Source organism: Pleurodeles waltl, chromosome 8 (assembly GCF_031143425.1).
Source record: "Pleurodeles waltl isolate 20211129_DDA chromosome 8, aPleWal1.hap1.20221129, whole genome shotgun sequence".
NCBI classification, from domain to species: domain Eukaryota; kingdom Metazoa; phylum Chordata; class Amphibia; order Caudata; family Salamandridae; genus Pleurodeles; species Pleurodeles waltl.
In genome coordinates this window covers 1103761927-1103782960 of record NC_090447.1, presented here as the reverse complement: position 1 = coordinate 1103782960, position 21034 = coordinate 1103761927, and positions in this window count along the sequence as shown.

Here is a 21034-nt window from a genome sequence, read left to right as displayed (position 1 = left end):
GGTTGGCACGCGGTAATGTTACCGCGTGCCGAACCTATTTCGTGTGCTGCCGGCTGTCGCGTTCTCCGGTGCTCTGGAGCGCGAGGGAAAGAGAACGGTTGAAGACGGCGGAGCCGGAGGACGTGACAGCGGCGGTCTCTGCTTTGGAATTAAATAAACACACACAAATCTTCGCAATGCTTCTCACCTTAATTCACAACATCTAAAAATTGGCGACGAGGGAGCCATGACCGCCGCTAAGCACCCACGCATTGCTGTGTAGAGGGATCTCCGCCTTTTTCCTGCTGGAAGCATATTGTACCTTTTAGCCTGGCTGGGGGAGGATCGTGTGACTAGTTGGCAGCAGACATCTGGAATGGAACTCTGCAGGTGCTGTGTTTGGCAATTTTAAGCGCCATTTTGGATGTAGTTGTTGTTAATGCTACATTGGGCCACAGTATTAAGGTTAACAGTGGAAATACTTTTACATTACACTGTATCATTGTAGCAGGGACTACCGAGGAAAATACGTCTGTAGTGCTTTAAAGTGCTACAGTTTTATTGAAACAATATTTATTTGAACACGTCCTGGCCACTTTTTTTAAGCTGCCTCTTGATTTGTGCTATGCAGTCTGTTAATCCTCCACCACCCTTTTTGGAAACTCCGGGTGCTCCTCCTATCCCTTGGAGACAATGGTTTGACGGTTTCGAGACTTACCTTGGAGCTATTGGAGCCTCTTGTTTTCGCCCTGAAAGGAAGAAGTGTCTTCTTTTACATTCTTTGGGATATGAAGGCAGAGAGATCTTCAAACACTTACCGGACCTGCCGCAAACTGATGAGGAGCTTGATGAATATGATATGACCACCAAGAAGTTGTCCACAAGGTTTGATGTACTCCCGAGTTTGGTGGTTTTACGGCACAAATTCTTCAAGCGTCAGCAGTCTCAAAGTGAGGATGTTGACACATATGTCAGTGCGCTGAGACAATTGGCCTCGAAGTGTGAATTTAGAGATTTCCAAGACCAGTTAATAAGGCACCAGTTTATCAGTCACTGCTCAAATAAGCACATTCAGCAGAAGCTACTTACCATGGGCAATCCTACCTTGGAAGATGTCATTAAAACGGCTAAAAGTGTTGAGCTGGCGCAGATATCTCTAAAGGAACTTTCAATAAGTACTGGGGTGAAGGACTCTGATCAAATGCATGTGAATGTCGTTACTAAAATGAGTGCGGTAAAGAAAGGCGACTCGAGAAAATATGACAATCCTTTCTTCAGGTCGTCTAACATATGTTTTAGATGTGGGAACATGCCTCATTTTAAGGATGGCAAAAGTTGTCCAGCAAAGAATGCTGCATGTAGGAAGTGTAGTAAAGTAGGTCACTTTGCTAAAGTATGTCAATCTATGTTTAATAAGCAAGCTAAGGTGTCCACAGTGGTAGAGGAAGAGGGGGAAAATGAAGAAGATTCTTTTGTTAAGGCCTATCAGGAAATGATTGTGGTAGTCACTGAAAGGGTAGGTGGAGTCAAAGAGCAAAACCAATGTGTAGATCCCCTTGTAGATATTCGGGTTGGTGATAAGTGGCTTCGGTTGTTAGTGGATTCTGGGGAACGTATTACTATGATCACATCGGATCTCTTCCACAATGTTTGGGGTGATGGGAAATTATTGCCTCCCGATAGATCACATGTGTCTTATGAGGACAGGAAAATTGACCTGGAAGGCTACATAGAAGATAGTCTTGAGTTCAAGGATCGAAAGATTTTCGGTAAAATTTATGTGGCGTATAAAGGTTTGAACATTTTAGGATGGTACCACCAAAGGCTGTTTGGCATGGTGTTGAAACCGAGAGCTAAAGAACAAGTCCTTGTCGTAGGGAACTTGGAATCAAAGGCACCATTTGAAGAGGAGTTTCCTAGCATTTTTGTACAAGGTTTGGGAAAGATTGCTGGTTTCAAGCACAAAATTAAGGTAAAAGATCGGGCTAGCCCTGTGAGACATAAGGTCAGGTCGGTGCAATTTAGTCTAAGAGAGGATCTTAAAGCTGAATTGCACAAACTACAAAATAATGGTGTAATTGGGCCTATAGAGTCCAGTTTGTGGCTTTCTCCATTGGTGGTTGCCCGGAAACGAAATGGGGACCTACGTTTGTGTGTGGACCTGAGGAGTCTCAATTAGGAGATATGGGTAGACTCATATCCTTTACCTAAGATTAGCGACCTGCTCGATGAGCTCAGAGGCTCTGTGTGGTTTTCCAAAATAGATCTTGCATCAGCATATCACCAGGTGGTGTTGGATAAGGATTCCCGTCATTACACAGCTTTCAATTCTCCGTTTGGCACTTTCCAGTTTTGCAGGATGCCATTTGGGTTGGCCTCTGCTGCGTCAGCGTTTCAACGTATCATGCACAAAATGTTGGGGGAAGTACAAGGCATTCTGGTTTTCCAAGATGATGTCTTGATTCATACTAGGGATTTGGAAGGTCATCACGAGAAAATCAGATCTATCTTTAAACATTTTCAGTCTTATGGCGTCTGTGTAAGGAAAGAAAAATGTGAATTTTACAAAAAAAAGATAGAATTTTTGGGTCATTGTGTGCCTGGGGATGGTATTACACCGCGACCCGGTTTGGTAAAAGCGATTGTGGAATCGCCTAATCCCAAGGATAAAGACGAGTTGCGATCATTTGTAGGCATGTGTGAATACTATTCTAAGTTCATTTCCAATTATGCTAGCAAAATGAAGATGTTGTCTAACTTGCTCAAGAACAAAGTACCGTTCATATGGGATAGTGAGTGTCAAGCTACATTCGAAAGGGTCAAGCAGGAGTTGGTCGATGCTAGGCCATTGAGTCCGTATGACCCCAGCCAATTGTGCACCATCACTGTTGATGCTAGTAGGTATGGGTTGGGTGCGGTGCTGTCTCAAGGTATGGGGAAGGATGAGAAGGTTATTAGTTATGCCTCTAGGGTATTACGTGAGTCAGAACTCAATTACTCTGTGATTGAGAAAGAGCTGCTAGCATGCTATTGGGCTAGTGAGAAATTTAGAAGCTATATATGGGGGAGAAAATTTGTTGTTCAAACGGATCATAAACCATTGGTGTACATTTTGGATTGAGGCAAGATCAATTATACAACCCCTCGTATAGCACGCCTCACCACGAAACTGTTACAGTATGACTTTCATGTCAGATACATTCCAGGAAAAGACAACTTCACAGCTGACTTTTTATCTCGTTTACCTATTTGTGATGAAAGTACTGTTGATGTGGAGGATGATGTGGAGGATTGTTTTATAGCGGTTGTGGATGCTGATGAATCCAAAGTGTGCACGGAAACGGTATGGAAGATGGCTGAAAACAGTGATGAGGTGCTTTCCAGGGTTAAGCAGTATATTGTCAACGGCTGGCCTAAGGAAAGGAATTTGAATTCAGAAGTCCAACCGTATGCCAAGGTGGCTGATGAGTTATCTATTGAGGATGGCATTGTGTTAAGGAATGATAAATGTGTACCCCGTGCAAGCTTAGACAAAAATTGGTGGACCATGCACATGATGGGCACCTTGGTGGCACCATGACAAAAAGACGGATCAGGGAGATGTATTGGTGGCCCTCTATGGATAAGGATGTAGAAAGGGCTGTTCATGGATGTGTTGTGTGCAATGGTGCCGAAAAAGGGTTGAAGATTGTGAAGCCACCATTACAACCCATACCTTTACCAGATAAGGCTTGGGTTAAAGTGGGTGTTGATATGGTTGGGCCCTTCAATTTTCTCCCTAGTCACATGCACTATGCTTTTGTACTGATGGATTACTTTAGTAAGTGGCCAGAAGTGCTTTTTTTCACTAAGCCTTCTGCAAGTTCTGCCATACAGTTCCTCAAAGAGATCTTTTGGAGGGAAGGTTTTCCGGAATATTTAATCTCGGATAATGGTGTACAGTTTGTGAGCAATGAGATGGAAACCTTCCTGAGAGAGTCTGGTGTGAAACATTTGAAGAGTTCGCTGTACCATCCTCAAACAAATGGTTTAGTCGAAAGAATGAACAGAGTGGTTGTGGAATGCATAAAGTGGGCTAAAGTGAGTAGATTGGATGTGGAAGAGGCTGTGAATTCGATGTTGTGGTTTTATCGTACCACACCACATTCAGTGACGAAAATCTCCCCATTTGAACTGTTGAAAGGTATGCGTAGTACGTCTAAACTTTTCCCGGCTTTGTTAGCCAAGATCGTGTCTGGTAAATTTCCTGATGTGGTGGACAAGGATAAAGTTAGGGGTGAGGTAAAGAAAAATCAGGACAGGTTGAAAGCTAGGTATGACCAGAAAAATTCTACAAAAGAACGCTCTTTTCAACCAGGGGATATAGTGCGCATCAAGTTACAGACCTTTGTGAGGAAAGGGGAAGCATTTTATGGAAGTCCAGTTACAGTGAGGAAAGTGTGTGGTAATGCTATCATGGTTGAGGGTGGTCAGTGGTGGAATATGAATAAAGCTGTTTAGGTGAATGACGACAGTGACGGTGGAATGAAAAGGTGTAGTAGAGCGGTGTCAGAGGGTATGGTTCAGGAACGGTTGGCGTTAAACACTAAGTTGGGAGTTCCCCAAACACTTAGAAGATTTGTTCGAGTGAAACGGATGCCGCTCAAACTTAGGGAATCTCATTGCTGTTAGCAGGAAATCTACTTGTTGTTATGGCTATTTTCACCAATACTGTTTAATGGTTTAATGTTATGTTATTATTATTATTTTGTTCTAATGTTGGGTTATGTTTCTCTGGTTTGGAAGTTAAAAAAAAAAAAGTTAAAAAAAAGGAGATATTATGTTGTGTTCTATATGGTTGGCACGTGGTAATGTTACCGCATGCCGAACCTATTTCGTGTGCTGCCGGCTGTCGCGTTCTCCGGTGCTCTGGAGCGCGAGGGAAAGAGAACGGTTGAAGACGGCGGAGCCGGAGGACGTGACAGCGGAGGTCTCTGTTTTGGAATTAAATAAACACACACAAATCTTCGCAATGCTTCTCACCTTTATTCACAACAAACCTCTGTTTTGCTTTTGTTAATCTTATAGCCCCCCCATTTGAGTAAATTAATTAATTCTATCCAGTGCTCTTTGAACATTGTCAATCTCTGGTTTTAAATATAGAATGATGTCATCAGCAATGAGCTTAATTTTTGGCATAGCTGCTATTTGTGACATAATTACATTTGAGCTGCATATTATAAGGGCAAGAGGTTCAATCAAATCGGCAGAGTATAGGGGAAAGAGGACACCCCTGTCTATTGCCTCTTTTAATCTGAATTGTGCCTCTGACCTTTGAATTAACGACAATTCTAGCATAGGCACCCTGATGCAGCTGCTTTATCATCAACATAAATTGCAAGGGGAAGCCGAATTTGGCCAGTCTATATAACAACGCTTCCCAGTCGACTAGATCGAAAGCTTTTTCTGCATCAAGCATTATCATTACCACAGGGATTATATTGACCGAAAAATACTCGATTTCCTGTATTAAAAAGTTGTATTGGATGTCATCAGTCTGCAGGCTACAAAACCATTTTGGTCTTTATGAATTAATTGTTGCACAACTAGTGTGATCCTACTAATCCACATTTTTGTTAAAATTGCATAATCTGCATTCAGCAGACTGATTGGGCGGTATGCATCTGGTTTCAGTGAATTTTTATCCCTCTTCAAAATACTGACTATTGTTGATTCTTAGAATGTTGGAGGTATTTTTACACTCTTGAGTATTGCATTGCATAATTCCATTAGAAATGGTACTAGCTCTTCACAGAAGGTTTTATAAAATTCTATTGGGAAGCAATCCCCACTGCAAACATTTGCGCCTGCCATTTTCTGGATAGTCCCCTTAATCTCAGATAGCATAATCTTATGTGCTATATAGTTTTGAACATTTAACAGCATTTTTGGTAGTGTAAGTGGCTTGTAATAATAGTCTAACTTTGAGAGTGAAACTGCATACTCATAAATTTTAGAGTAATGTGACATAAATACCCGAGCTATATCCTTCTCATGAGTAATGATTCCGCCTGTCTCGGGATCCTGAATTTGATGTATTGTCTGCTTTTTGTGTTTTATGCGAGTGGTCCAAGCCAAGTATTTACCTATTTGTTGACTTTCTTCATAAACCTGCTGCTGATAAGCCCTCAAGCTATTTACTTCTTTAAAAATAAAAAAATCTTTTAACTTAGCTTTTGTTTGATTAAGATTACACCTTGCTGCTTCCTGCCCCCTGCTTTCATACAATCAACTGTCGCCTTGTCTATTGCCATTTGAAGTTTTTTAAAATTTAAAGTGCCCTCTGTCGAGACTGCAATGCTTTAAAAGAGATAATTTGCCCCTGGATGTAGCTTTAAATGCCTCCCACACATTGAACAATGATGCAGAATTATGACTGAGCTAGAAGAACTACTGCATGAATGTATTCATAAATGTGACCCACTGCTGATTACTGAGTAAAGATCTATCGAACTGCCATCTGGGTCTCTCCTTGCTAACTGCCTCTAATTCTATCGTCACCATGACCGCTGAATGGTCAGAAAAAGCGTTTGCCCACATAGGCGAACGTGCCTTCTTCAATGTACGAGATATTAGAAAAAAAGTCTATCTTGGAGGCAGTTTTATAGTGGTGTGAAAAGCAAGTATATTGAGTAACTGCAGGGTTTTCTACTCGCCAAGGGTGTATGCCTGGATAGACCTCCTTGATTTCTTAAGAGAATGTATTCAAATATAAAAGACATCAATCAAAAGACACCTGGAGAACTATGCTCATTGGATCCAGTAAACATTTCCAGCTATGTTAACCTCAGGTTTCAAGCAGTGATGGCTCTCACCCTCAACAAAACTAATCCTCCTCTTGGTGGAGTGACTGATTAATTTTGGCACAAAGAGAACCAAGATAGAGGAACTGCACATATTCACATGCTGTTATGGGTAGAAGATGCCACATAGTTTGGAACAGACACTGTGGAGTCTGTCTTGTCCTTCAGAGAACCATATGTAACATGCCATCCCAATAGGAACTCCTTACAAAGGACTAAGACAACAAGTTCTATAATTTCAAAATCAGAGATGTGGTAAATATTGTCATTGAAAATATAGATCTAAAGATAAATTTTACACAAAATATCATTTTGGATTCCCACAACCTGTCATCTCGAAGGGAAGAGTGAACAGCTCTTTGTCAGCATTGAGACACACTCTAACACAGAAATCACTAAAATATACTTACCATCTGAAGAGAACAGAAGCTTTAAAATATATAAATTACTAAAACCCAGTTATTTGGAAGCTATAGAATGCAAATATGGATGCACAATTTGCAGCAGATAGCTCCATTGCTGTTATTCGGTGCATGACTTCATATATCACAAAGTCAGAAAAGCAGAGATGAAAGAGGTCTGGGAGGAGCTTTTAGAAGAAAAGTGTTCTACCAAGCAATGGTACCCTTTTAGTTGAAAATGCCTTCCCACAGAGAACCTGGATCTTATGAATGCACAGATAGATTGAGCTCAGCAGGTTTGTTCTCCAAGTCTAGAGGAATTGTTGTGTAGCCATTTTAGTTATAGCTCCATGCACATTAGTTTAACACATTAGGCCACTGTGTACTTTGACCGAGATATGTTTTATTTGGCTTTGCATTGTTATTTTTACAATAACCAGTTTTACGGTCTTGTTTTATTTTCATCTATCTAACTGTGTTGCTTGGCCCAGCATTGTGTTCTCAAACAAGAAATTCTTGATCACTTTGTGCTTCAGTCAAGGCTACAGTTTGATAAATTGCCGATGAACGTGGTAGAAGTTTAATCTCCAATACACATCCTTATATAGGGACATTTTCTTAGAACATTAGCTGCGTTATTATAAAAACACTTCCTAGTCCCATTACATGTTAAGAGGGAGATTCCAGCCAGGGAACCACGACTGTATGCTGAATGCTGAATGCTTCGCTGCAGATCCTAACGCAGACTACAGGCCTTTGCTCAGGTATGAGGGTCGATGTTCTCCTGGGGGAACCTGAAAGGCAGAATTAGAGTTTAACATGCTGTGCTCAGATTATGACTCAGATAGAAAATAGTCCATCGATTCTAGTGGTAATATGATAGCGTTATTCTTCACTCTCATCATCACCATTTTAATATTGTCATGTTGTGTCGTGCTGTTTATTGCAGCTCACGCTTTGCTATCTAAAATGCAGTTTTTTTATTAAACCAGTCTTTAAAACTCATACTGCTTTTTATTGTCATTTATATATGAGACTGAATTGTGAATGAGAGAACCGGATGCGACCTGAGTGACCACGACTTCCCTGAGAAGTATGATATGTCATGCGCTCGGCTGCCCAATCATTTCTATCTTTTGGGAGAGACGAGGCACTGCTACTTAGCCGGCACAAAAACCCGGATTTGGAGCAACAGGTCTCACTCACAGTGGGTCAGACTCAGTCTCCCACACTGTGGACGATCTTGCTGCTCAAAATCCAGTATTCTCATTAGAATAATGAGAGCCTACGCAACATGGCACCGCCAACGTTTGGTCAGGCTCTAATTTTCGGGTCCTTCGGAGTATCTCTGTCTCATTATATATAATGACACCTCAATGCCGTATGCGGAGACGTCCGTGGTGCTGAGGATTTCCACCACAGCTGTGTAGGTAATCCTACTACAACTGGCAGTTATTCAAACTTGAACTTTAAAAGGAAACCCCATTTTGGTGTGCCTTCTCTGAACTAATAGTGTTACTATCATGGTGAATCCCCAACATGTACAAATAGCTGTTAACATGAGACAACCTCACCCAGCACACTTACGGGCAAATGGCCTAACGGCCCAGGGAGGTCCAATCACATTTGTGGTGGACACCCACGCAGCTTATAGGACAGAACTTTTTTACTCTTGGGTCACATTTCCACCAGTTAATGGGAACACTAATAAATTTCATCAATATACACCTGCGAAAGCGCCTGGACAATACAGAGCGTACGCATATTTAGAGATACCTCTAGCTTATCAAGAACATAATAATTGGCTTGATGGCACCCTACCCCATACAATATTACCAGTAAGGTTAGGTCCACTAAGTAATGACGGTCCTACCTTGCCTTTATCAGTCACCTATACACCACATCCTGCGGTTGGAAATTTAGCAGTAGCTAAGGTTTGTCGCTTATATATTGAATTAACAGTAATATATAGACGATTAAATACAAACCCAGCACGTGCTTCTCCAGCACATCCACATGTAGTAACGCCAGATATAAATCCTGCGACTGTACATTCGATTATGGGTAAAGTACCCGCCAAACGAGTGGAAACTCCGTTTTGGTTAGCACAGAAAATGAATACGCTGGAGGCAGTATTTCCCCATACGGGACCTCAGGATAAACATAGAATATTAATGATGTGCTTGCCTTTTGGGATGGTCCCTACAGTAGAAAACTATAATACTTGGGGCAAGGTATTTGCTGCACTCTACACAACCGCACACAGTGCACCAATACTTGCCAATTTACCAGAAGTGCCGAAACAAATTCAAGATGAATATGGGGCTGCCCCGACCCTAGATTTGGGGATGCAATTGATGGGCAATTTTGCGACAGTGTCCTCAATCATTTTAAGTAACCTTAAAGGGGAAACAGTCACACTTGCAGTGAGCATGCAGCTTTGCGACGTTCCGCAACAAGATCAAGAACGAGAGCTGCCTAAAATAATAGCAGAGACCTATTTAATTATCGGTCGAAATAGCCTAGGGGCCAGACCACAAAAACCTAAATTTCAGGGTAAATCAAATAAAGATACCCCCAAACAAACTCCTGAGGGTAATAAGAAATGCTGGGATAAAAAGCAACAAACGCCTAAGAAAGAAAGGGGAGAATCTCCGTGTACGGAGATCCCACAGAATAGGTATAATCTCAGAAATAGAGATAATATCAAGAAGCCTGATAGATATCAATATACTGATACACGCCAATCTCGTTCCTTTCAGGACTCATCGGAAAAGAGAAATGGAGAGGTGGGCGATCAGAGCGAAGAACAGAGTAGGTGAAACCGAGACAAGAATCATAACACTCTTCGGAGGTTTCTGTTAAAAAGGAAGAGAAACCCGCCAAACAAAAACAACAATAAAAAAATAAAAAAGTGGCAGCAGTCGCAGTCCGACATGCCACACAGGAAGAGGGTCCTCTTGAAAAACAGGAATTGGGCTCTAGCCTTGCTAGACAGCGTGTCAGGGGTCACAATAGTTCGCCGGAGTCTTCTAGAGCATCTGGAGGAGAAAGCAACTGATGACTTCATACAAGTAGAAACAGCGGACATGCGTGTCTCCAAGCCTGATAGGGTGTACAAAGTAACACTACAGTTAGAAGGAGACATTGAACGCACATTAGATGCAATCTTTTGGGATCGCATAGTAAAAGTGTATGATGTCTTTTTGGGCGAACAAGATTGGCCGCCTGACTTTGTCCGCAACTGCCCATATGGAGAAGATGTCATTAAGCCTTCCTTCTCACCCCTTGTTCCAGAGGAACTAGCGGAATCCTATTCCATTGAATGGGCTCTAGCACAAGAACCTGCATTATACAGAAATCACGTAGGATGGGATAAGGAATCCCCCTACCATGTAATTCCAATTAAAAGTGAACCTGAGCCACATCCGCAGTATCCTATAAAACATGAAGCAAAAGCACCAGTAGGAGAAATACTCTGAACCCTGTTTATCACCAATGAATAACCCTTTATTCCCCGTATCTTAACCAGACCATTCATATAGAATAGTCTTAGACCACAGACATCTAAATAGTCATATACGTACCTATGCTATACAAAACTCACATATCACTGCACTAATGAGCAACATTGTGCGTAAAAAATACAAAACAACATTAGACATTTCCAATGGGTTTTTCTGCCAGAATATAGCGCCTGAAAGTAGAGACTTAACTAGTTTCAGCGCACTAGGCTCCCAGAAAAAATTCTGTCATTTACCCCAGGGGTATAAGTACAGCCCAGGACTGTTCACAGCTCGTGTCACTGCTATATTGCACGAGATCGACCCTGAAGCATTGTCCTATGTAGATGATATATAGCTCACGGATGATGAACTACTACAGCTTTTAAGATGGGTAGCCCACATTGTTGTAGGGTTTGCCGAATTTGGCTACAAATGTAACTTTAAAAAAACAAAAATAGCCTTCCTCAGCGTCCTTTTTCTAGGATATGAGCTGTCAAGTGAAGGGAAGAGCTTAGCGCCACAATTCTTGGAAAAATGTGCACAGTTACAACCTCCAAATACGATTAAAAAAATCCAATCATTATTGGGTTTCTTAAATTTTGGCAGAACCTACATTCCATATTATGCTACATGCATAAAACCTTTATATGACTTAATACGTCCCGATTTTTCAAGTAAATTCTGGACAATTGAACATACACGAATTCTTGGAGAATTGCAGACAGACATGCTTGCAACACAACATTTACACACAAGGGACAACAAAACACATTTGGTCATCAGAGTAATAGCTGGGGCCATCAGTTTCACCTATGTGACATTTAATGAAGATGAGACAGTCCTGATTGCATACAAATCACATTTGTATTCAGCAGCTGAACAACGCTTTACAGCAAATTCTCACTGCTGTACAGGTGTCTGTCATTAAAGAAAGACCTCTTGCCCAAGGAAAATGCATTATTGTTGTTTCTCCAGTCCCAGCCCTAGAGGCTGTTACAATAGCTAGCGTTCCAAACGCAAAAGCACTACATCCACATTGGATCTCTGACAGCCACTGATGTAGACTACATTTTTGACCCAAAGCTACAAACTCAGGAATTCCTACAATATGAAGTAGAATATCCAGTTCCAGCAAATACTTTGCCCATTGCTCAGTATCATAGAGTCATGTACACCGATGGCTCTGCATAACCTGCAATTGGAACTAAACATCAACTAAACATCAATATTCTGCTGCTTGCGCAGTCGTAAGTGGCTATATGGAAGGGGACACATTTTGTCCTCTACATACCTTTACACAGACTCTAGGGAATTGTACAGCACAATTGGCTGAGCTAAAAGCTCTGCTGATGGCACTGGAACACACGGATCCGGCACAGCCTACGCTGATTGTTTGTGATTCATATTACTGTGTTTAGTCCTTTAATGAATACCTGCATTATTGGCACCAGAATGGGTTCAGAGATTCCAAAGGCAACATCATTAAACACAGACTACTATGGGGGAAAGTAGCTGACCTAAAAGAGACGCTACCGAATGTCCATGTTGCACATACACTTGGACACCAGCGCGTTGGAATACATGTTGCTGGAAACAAATTGGCTGATGAAGCCGCAAAGTCAGCAGTGGAAGTAGCCACTGTAGCTGCAGTGACTTGCTCGAGTTCAAAACCAGACGCAGACATTTGGGCTGCCGTGAAAGCTACGGCTGATGGTACGCCCCATCCTAAAGGATTTCCTAACAAATATCATTATCATATGGGAAGTATGCTGAATGCTGAAGTCAAGATACCAGGCGTAGGTGTACGAAACATCCCTAACAAAGATATAAGACCACAACTGATTAAAGCATAGCATGAGGGGGTGGCATCTGCACATGCTGGTGTGGCGGCTACAATTTCGAGCTTACCGGCCCATTATTGGTAGCCAGGTCTCTACAAAGAGACTAAACAGTAAGTCCTTTGTTGTGACATCTGTCAACAAATCAAAGTATCCACTGCAAACGCCCGCCGCAGACACCCCTCTTAATTTCAAGCAAACCGTTGCAATGTGTATTCTTGGACCATTGTGTCCCGTAACACCTGATAGTAAATACAAATATACATTAGTCGCTGTTGATTCATGCTCCAGATTTGTATGGGTATGGCCACAATGCTCGGCTGACGCTCGGACTGTTATTAAAGATTTGCGAGTCTTTGTCGGTACATATACAGTTCGGCCTTCCATTTGGACCAGGGCCCTGCTTTTGCCTCAAGGGCATTTAGGGACACCATGGCTTTGTTGGGGGTCCAACTCCAGTACTCCTCTCCATTTCATCCCGAGCCAAATAGTGTCGTAGAATGATTAAACCGCGATTTAAAGCAATCCCTAAAAGCCAGAGTCTAAGGTATGGGTTGTAGTCGGCTTACTTCATATGAGTGCCTGTTCGGAACTCAAATGTATGTTCCGGATCTTGATGGTCCTGGCGTGGAGGCAGCAGAAACACCTTTGACATAAATGAACGTGTCACTGTCTTACAGGAATTGCAACAGTTCTGTGATGATAATTCTTCCAAAAGTGCCGCCTCCACAGGATTTAAGGATGTGCCAGTAACATCTACCGCCTGGATTCCCAGAGTTGGGGATCTTGTACGTGAAAAAGTCGCAATGAAAATGTAATTTGGCCCTTCTTATCGAGCACCAGTCCCTGTTCTAGGGATACACAGTACCAGAACTGTTATTCTACCACCATTGGCAGGTGCCAAAGAAAATCGTTTTGTCTCTATTGACAATGTTAAACTACACCATGTGGCCGATCCTGCACCAAGAGGAACATCCAGTAGTTCCTGAATCCCTCTCACTACTGGTGAAGAAGTTCCTCTACAAGTTGTTTACAACAACACTGACACCTCTCCAAACTTGGGGACGGTGGAAGATGATCTTGCATTAGTTCCACTATCGTCAACTAACTTAGAAACATTTGACCAAGTCAACTCGATTTCAAGCCAAACGGATGGTGCTGTCTATAGTGTGCCACCACAGGAAACATCAACTCCACCACTGACAACGGCTCTGCCATTTGCACAAACTGCCTCTAGTTATTTTGCGGACTTAAAAAATGATTACTCAGACTCATTCGCATCTTCGACAGCTGATTTGTCAAGTGCACGTAAGCTAACAAACTGGCTTAAAGAAACTTATTTTATTTTTCCATGGAACTATCTATGGCTCTCTTTGACTGTCCTAGCCTTTCTACTTTGGATTGATTTTGTCATTACCTTTTTCTTATTAAAACATGGTCATTTTCTTCCTGAAAGATCAACAGTTAAACTGATGGAGGAGGTTTTGAAAACACATTTTTCATCACACAAGGGGGCATATTTATTCTCCGTTTGCGCCGAATGTGCGTCAAAATTTTTGACGCACAATCAGCGCAAACGTTGCCCCATATTTAAACCCTGACGCCCGAGCCCGCGGACGATAAAAATCCGCAATGTGCGTCATTTTCTGGATGCGGCAACCCGCCCTGCGTTAATGATATGCAGGGTAGGCGTTCCCGTCCAAAAACGATGCACACGGCCGTGCGTCGTATTTATGCTTCCGGGCAAAAATGACTCTCGGCCGGGAGGCGGAGCAAAAAAATGACGCAAAGCCCGATGTGCATCAAAATTTAACGCCTGGGTCAGGGAAGGCGTTAAAATGGGGCAAACACACCTGTATTTAATCAGAACACACAGAACAAACAACAGAGCAGCAGAGCAGCAACAGGGAGACATGGAGGTGATTTTTATCCAGCGTGCACGTAGACGCAGAGCCCTGCAGCAACAACAGCAGCTACAACAACAACAGAAGGGACCCCAAAGGCAGCGCAGAAGGCAGGAGAGGATATTCCGCCCAAGAACAACCCTGCATGGCCTCAGGGAACACAACATCATACAGAGGTACTGGTTGAACTGGCAGGCGATTCAGCAGCTGCTGAGAAATATTGAGCAGCAGTTGGCCCCCACTTTAGTGATACCCCACACCATCCCAACAGAAACAAAGCTGCTTGCCGTACTTCACCTGCTGGCAAGTGGCTCGTTTCAGACAACTGGTGCCCTGGTTGGCGGAATATCACAACCATCATTCTCTGCATTTCTGCCAAAAGTACTGGATGCCATCATTCGCCTGACACCCCTCCACATCTGCTTCCCTAACACACTGCAGAAGCAGCAGGAAACAAAACAGGGGTTCTACGCCATCAGTGCCTTCCCACACGTCCTTGGTGCAATCGACTGCACACACGTACGCCTTGTGCCACCTGCTGCAACAGAACACCTCTACCACAACAGTAAGCACACACATTCCATCAACGTGCAGGCCATAGTCGATCACCAAGGATTGATCAGCAACATCGTGGCTAAATATCCTGGGAGTGTACATGACTCCTTCATCTTCCGTCACTCTACCATCAACCAACACTTCCAGGATGGACGGTATGGCAATGGAATACTTGTTGGTAAGTACAGAAATCTACTTATATACACACTGCACAGCAACCCTCTAGGACACACAACACATACACCACAACAGCAACATGTCGACAGGAACACACTGAGGTCCTCACATCACTAGCCATGTTTCTTAACTCACCATTGAACCTCTCACACATTGGAATTTACTGTACAGCTTAATGTGAATACATTAATGAGTGTGGTTGCCTAAATGTCACCTTGCAGATTGTAAGTGTCACAATAACCTGTACATTAATACATTGCATAAGTCTAAAGGTATGGGATGTCCAGGGTACCTTCATATGAACGTGTTAACGACACTTTCAATTTTAACACTGCATGGAACTATCATGTCACCCCCAGTGAAGACACACAGACACCTGTATCACAAGTCACAATGCTAGGGAGGACACACTCGATTGCAATTCCCAAAACATACTGCTGACAAACGGTTAGCTAACAAACACTTGCTCAGCCAAGGAAAAAACACAATGCAAATGTTTTAGCCTACAAGTATAGGTTGTCACATTAGTACACAAAAGAGTCACAGACAACACAAGACAACTACTGCCATTAAAGGTCTTTACAAGAGTGCCTCCTACATCTACATGATCCCATTCTGTGTTTTTCTTTCAGCTGATCAGGGGTATGGCATCCAGCCTTGGCTAATGACACCATTTGGGAACCCGACTACTGCTGCAGAGCGGGCATACAATGACGCCCATAAGAGGACACGCAGCATTGTTGAGCGGACCTTTGGGATCCTCAAGTCAAGGTTCCGCTGCCTTGACATCACTGGCGGTAGCCTACTATATTCCCCAGAGATGGTCTGTGGGATCATACTCACTTGTGCCATATTGCACAACATTTGTGTAAAAAGGAACATTCCCCTCCTCCAACCAGACCCAGACATGCCTGAAGACGATGAAGAGGAGGATGCTGGCCTGCAACAGGAGGGGGAACAACCAAACACGGCTGCTGGAGTGCGTAGAGTCAAAATTAATTTTCATATCTGGTCATCATATTTGCCAGCGGCATAAATTTCAACTCTAGAACTGTAAAATAAGCCTCACACAAATATAAGGGAACAATGTTGAAAAAACATTTGACTCTGCATTATGTGCACTGTTATGCGTCAAGCAATATGACGCACAATCTGTATGCGTGAAAATATGACGCATAACGGAAAAATAAAAACAGCGGCCATTTTATGCAGGATGTGATGTAATAGGATATCCTGTTTACAGATTCTGTACTGTGGGTGTACTTTCACTTTCACTTTGCAGTCTCAGATTATTCTAGACTGTGTGGCTGTGTGGAAAGTGTTGTCCTGTGTTTTAGTGCTTTTGTGTCCAGTGTACCTTATCTATTGTGCTTTTGTGATCATTGTGTTGTTGTTGAATATTGTCTGAGTCTGTTTTGTATACTTTTGTCAAGTCCAGTGTTTCTTTTATTGTCTGTGGGAGTCTGTTCTGGGTAGTTTAAATTTGGGGTTAGTTGGGCTCTTATTCTTAAGTTTCCTTTATTTTTCACTACTCTACCTTTCCCCATGTCCCCCTTTTCCTTTTTGTTCCAACTTTTTCACCTTTATAAGTGCAGAGATGTCAGGTAGGCCACGGCTTGGCAGGATGGGTGAGGCGGAATTGAGGGGTTTTATATGGCTTGTTTGCCATTTCCTCCCACTCATGCTGGAGGCTGGGGGCCGTGTGATACAGGGGTATCACACGGAGGCACGTAAAGTCCGGTGGGGGAAGGTGCGCCATCACTTGGTCCGGGTCTACGGTAGCCTGAGGAATGACCATCAACTCAAGCACCCCTGGGCTGATCTGATATCCAGGGAGCAGGATCTGCTGGACCACCTGGGAATCAGGATTGGTGGCCATGTTGGTGAGTACAAATCAATTACATGTGAATAATTGAAAGCTGTGTGGGGACATGTGATGATTGTTACCCAATCTGCTAGATAAGTAGCTGACTGTGTGTAATGCTAGGGAAACCTACTGGGTGATTGTTGCACAATGTGTAGGAAGACAAATGCTAGCAGTCAGATAGCTCATGTTTTCTACACATACCGGATGCCTGTAGCTGTGTGTAATGTAGTGTTGCCCTTGTGTCAGACAAGCTACACGTTAATGCCTCTATTTGAACTCTACAGGTCATAATAGCCAGTGTAAAATGGATGTTGAAACATCATACCTACATATGTAGACGCCATAGCTAGACAGAAATTTGTAAACCCAATATGATGCTATAAATGAGTGGTGCCTTCAAGTCAATTGAAGTTAGCTATGTTGTCCACACATATGTCACATGTGTGTCTGGTTGGTGTGTGTTGAAAATGACCACATAGCCTGTTTGAGTTTGAGGGGTCATGCAGTCCTCAAGTAACCAGCTTTTGGATGTCTCTCTGGGATGCACATGATGAGATGAATGCACCCCGATATTGTTGGGGCATACTAATGGAGGTGTATCTTTGACACCACATGACTGTCCTGGCCACTGCATGTGTGTAGTAGGGTGTGTAACTGTAGCAGGAGACTCATCCAATGTAAATGTTGGTTAAGAATTCTTCCATGCAGTATGAGCATGTGTGAAAGTGTTTCATTACGCATGTCATATTCTCACATTGACATTGTAACTGCAATTGTTTGTCAGTGCACGGAGTCTGAGTATATTCTTCCTTCCATGCTTTACAGGTGGACCTGCACCGTACACCGTGGGAGAGGTGGCTCATTTTGAGGACCCCAACACCTACAGTGAGTGTGGCATGAGTGCTATTTTTATTGTTTGCTAGTGATGCATGATGGACTACTGTGTGTACAACAGAATTCAAGGTTTGATGCGCTGCCCATTTATTGGTATTGCTGCATTAGTGGGATTTCAAATATCACTTCAGTTTCAGTAGACCAATGCTTATCCATCTCTCAGATTTAGGGGCTGTAGGTCATTCCAGTCGGCCCCGCTATGGGGAGTGGGATGAGTCATGTGGAATACACTGGTTAATGTAAGAGTTGCTCTGGGACTTGGCTTGGACTGAGTCTGCATTTCAGACTGACATTCTCCCAGATAGCTTCTGCAAAAGTCTTGTCTTAAATATGCAGCTTCCCTAGTTGTGGATGGACTGAGTACACTGTAGGTTGGATCTTCCGGGGGCATGTACTTCCACAAGTTGAACTAGAAGTGTGTGGGACTTGAGTGCAATGGCCTAGGTGTTAATTCTACTCATGATCATGGGTGTTCTTGCTCCTCTGTGTGTGTGTTAAAATATGCCTCACTGGTAGTATGTGATGTTGGCCTAAGTCAGTGCATTTTGACATGTGTGGTCCTTGGATAGGACAAGGTTTGGCTGACTCCAATTTGTTGCTAGCCCTTCATTGGTGTTGTGTGTGGAGGCAAATACTTGTTGACCTTTCTATACACTCCTGGGTGTGCATTGAATCTGGGATTGTTGGTTGTTCTTCCCACCCCACCCTCAAAGACTGCCATGTGATTGGGAATAGGGTACCTAGGACTGTAGCAACCAGTATGTTACACATACTTGTGACCTTTTGCAACTTTGTTTAGAACCTAGTGTACACAGTCGGTTATGGCACATAAGTTCAATATTTGCAAAAAACATTTACAAATGGCATTGAGTGAGGGTTGTGATAGTTATCACATAGAGTGACATATGTAGTGAAGTCAGTATGCGGAAGAGGTTCAGCCATAATGTCAGCTGCATTACCCATTATTTGGATGAGAAGTTTAGGCTGATGTCACCCATCATGTTGAGACATGGATATGCTAGGTGTGAGATGCCCTTTTGTATGCAGGCTTCACATGTACTTCCTCTGAGACTTTCAATGAACTATGTTGTGACAATCGCTGTAACAAATACAGTACAAGTAATGTGCAATTGACCCATTGTGCAATTCCACCCAATGCATTTCCTATGGTAAATAGTTGCCATATCTCTTCACAGCTGCAAACATGAGTGCCGCAGAGAGACATCAGTTTGAACGGCGTGCAATGAGATACCGGCACATCCTGCAGGTGCAGTCGGGGTTCAGGAGGATGGCCCGAAAATACCAAGCCGATCGGGCCTCCGGGGCATGGTGGGCCTCACCACAGGGTGGCCCTACATTGCCCACAACAGCCACCACCACCACATCCACCAGGTCTCCCCAAGTGGCCCCAGCAACGGCGGGGACAGTTGACCCTGCCTCGTCAGCACGACCTGGACCCAGCAATTTCCAACACGCAGGACAGTCCAGTGGGCAAACAACTACTGCCACACCGTCCACCTCGGCCAGCACACAGACTGCAGCAGCCTCTCCTATTGACCCAGCGGCATTCCTGGCATTAAACCGTAAAATGGACAAATTTATTTCAAAGGTGGACAAGCTAAGCCAGGATGTGGCATATATTAAGAAAAGGGTTCGGTCCATCAGGCGGACCCTACGGAGGGCCAACCTCTAGGACTTTATTGCATGTTTTACATTTACCCCTCCCCTCTCTCCTCTTTCCTTTTTTGTACTGATATTTGGGTTTTAGGGATTAGTGTTAGGTTAGTGTAGGTTGTTAGCTTAGTTAGTGTTAGGGAGGAGGGTGGGGGGTCCTTATTCTTTCTATTTTTCATTTTTGTGTGGGTGGGTGGGGGTCAATGTTGGGATTCCTGTTTGTTATTAAAAAAAAATAAAAAATATATATATAACAAAAAAATATATGATTGTTTAGGATAGTTTAGTATGTGTGTAGGTTAGTATGTGTTGTCTTGCATGTGTCCTGTCTCATAATGGTGGGTGAGGGGTTGATGTTTAGATCGATTCGTTATATGTGTAGAGTAAGTTTAGCTTAGGTTAGTTAGGGACAGTTGTGGGTTAGGAGTAGTCAGGTTAGATTAGTGTGGGTATGACTTTTCCCTTAGTTGCCTCTGGTGTGAATACATAGGAATAAACATATAGTTAACCCTTTGCATTATGCGTTAACTGCTACTTTATCATGGCCTTGACATCAGTGTAGGTGAATGTTTTTCTATGACATTTGTGTCCTATGCTACACACCACAGAAAATGGAGGTTTAACATGGCAGCTACCCCTGTGCTAACTTGGTAAGTATCCACCATTTGGGAGACCCACCATTGGTAGTTTACATCGATCACCAAGGATCTGTGTTGATGAGTAGGTATTCTATATCACAAAGTGTGCTTCCAGACTTGGTATTGTGGGTAATTTATTAGGTCGGACTGCAGTGTGATGTTCAGGGAGATCTTTGTAGATGAGGTGTTGTTAACACTCTTGTCTTGTTGCCTTCATTGCTGACATAGATCATGTGTGTAAAAATTCAGCATGACTTCCCTTCATGGAAGTATACTCAGAAAGGGTGATTGATGCAGTGTTTATTTGTGTTTGCTTAGATTATGCTGCATAATTTCATGTTTTAGTATTGCATGGTGCCTACATTTATCAGCCACCATTAGTTGACTTGAATTGCTATAGATGGAGCATTATTCTGTCCAACACAGCATGAGTGTGTGTGGTTTGTCCCTTCATCAGTTATTCTCCTCAGGATGGTAAGGCTATGATGCAATCCTGGCCACTGCACAGATGTATCAGACTACATGATGTCAGGACAGTTGTATTGACAAGCTACATGGTTGTCACACAGGCACTTTAGAGTTATCTACTGCACAGTTGATGTGTCAAATAACACAGAGACATATTAGGGGCCATATTTATACTTTTTGACGCAAAACTGCGCTAACGCAGTTTTGCGTCAAAAAAATTTGCAGCGGCTAACGCCATTCTGAAGCACCATGCGGGCACCGTGTTTAATCAATGACGTTAGCCGGCGTCGC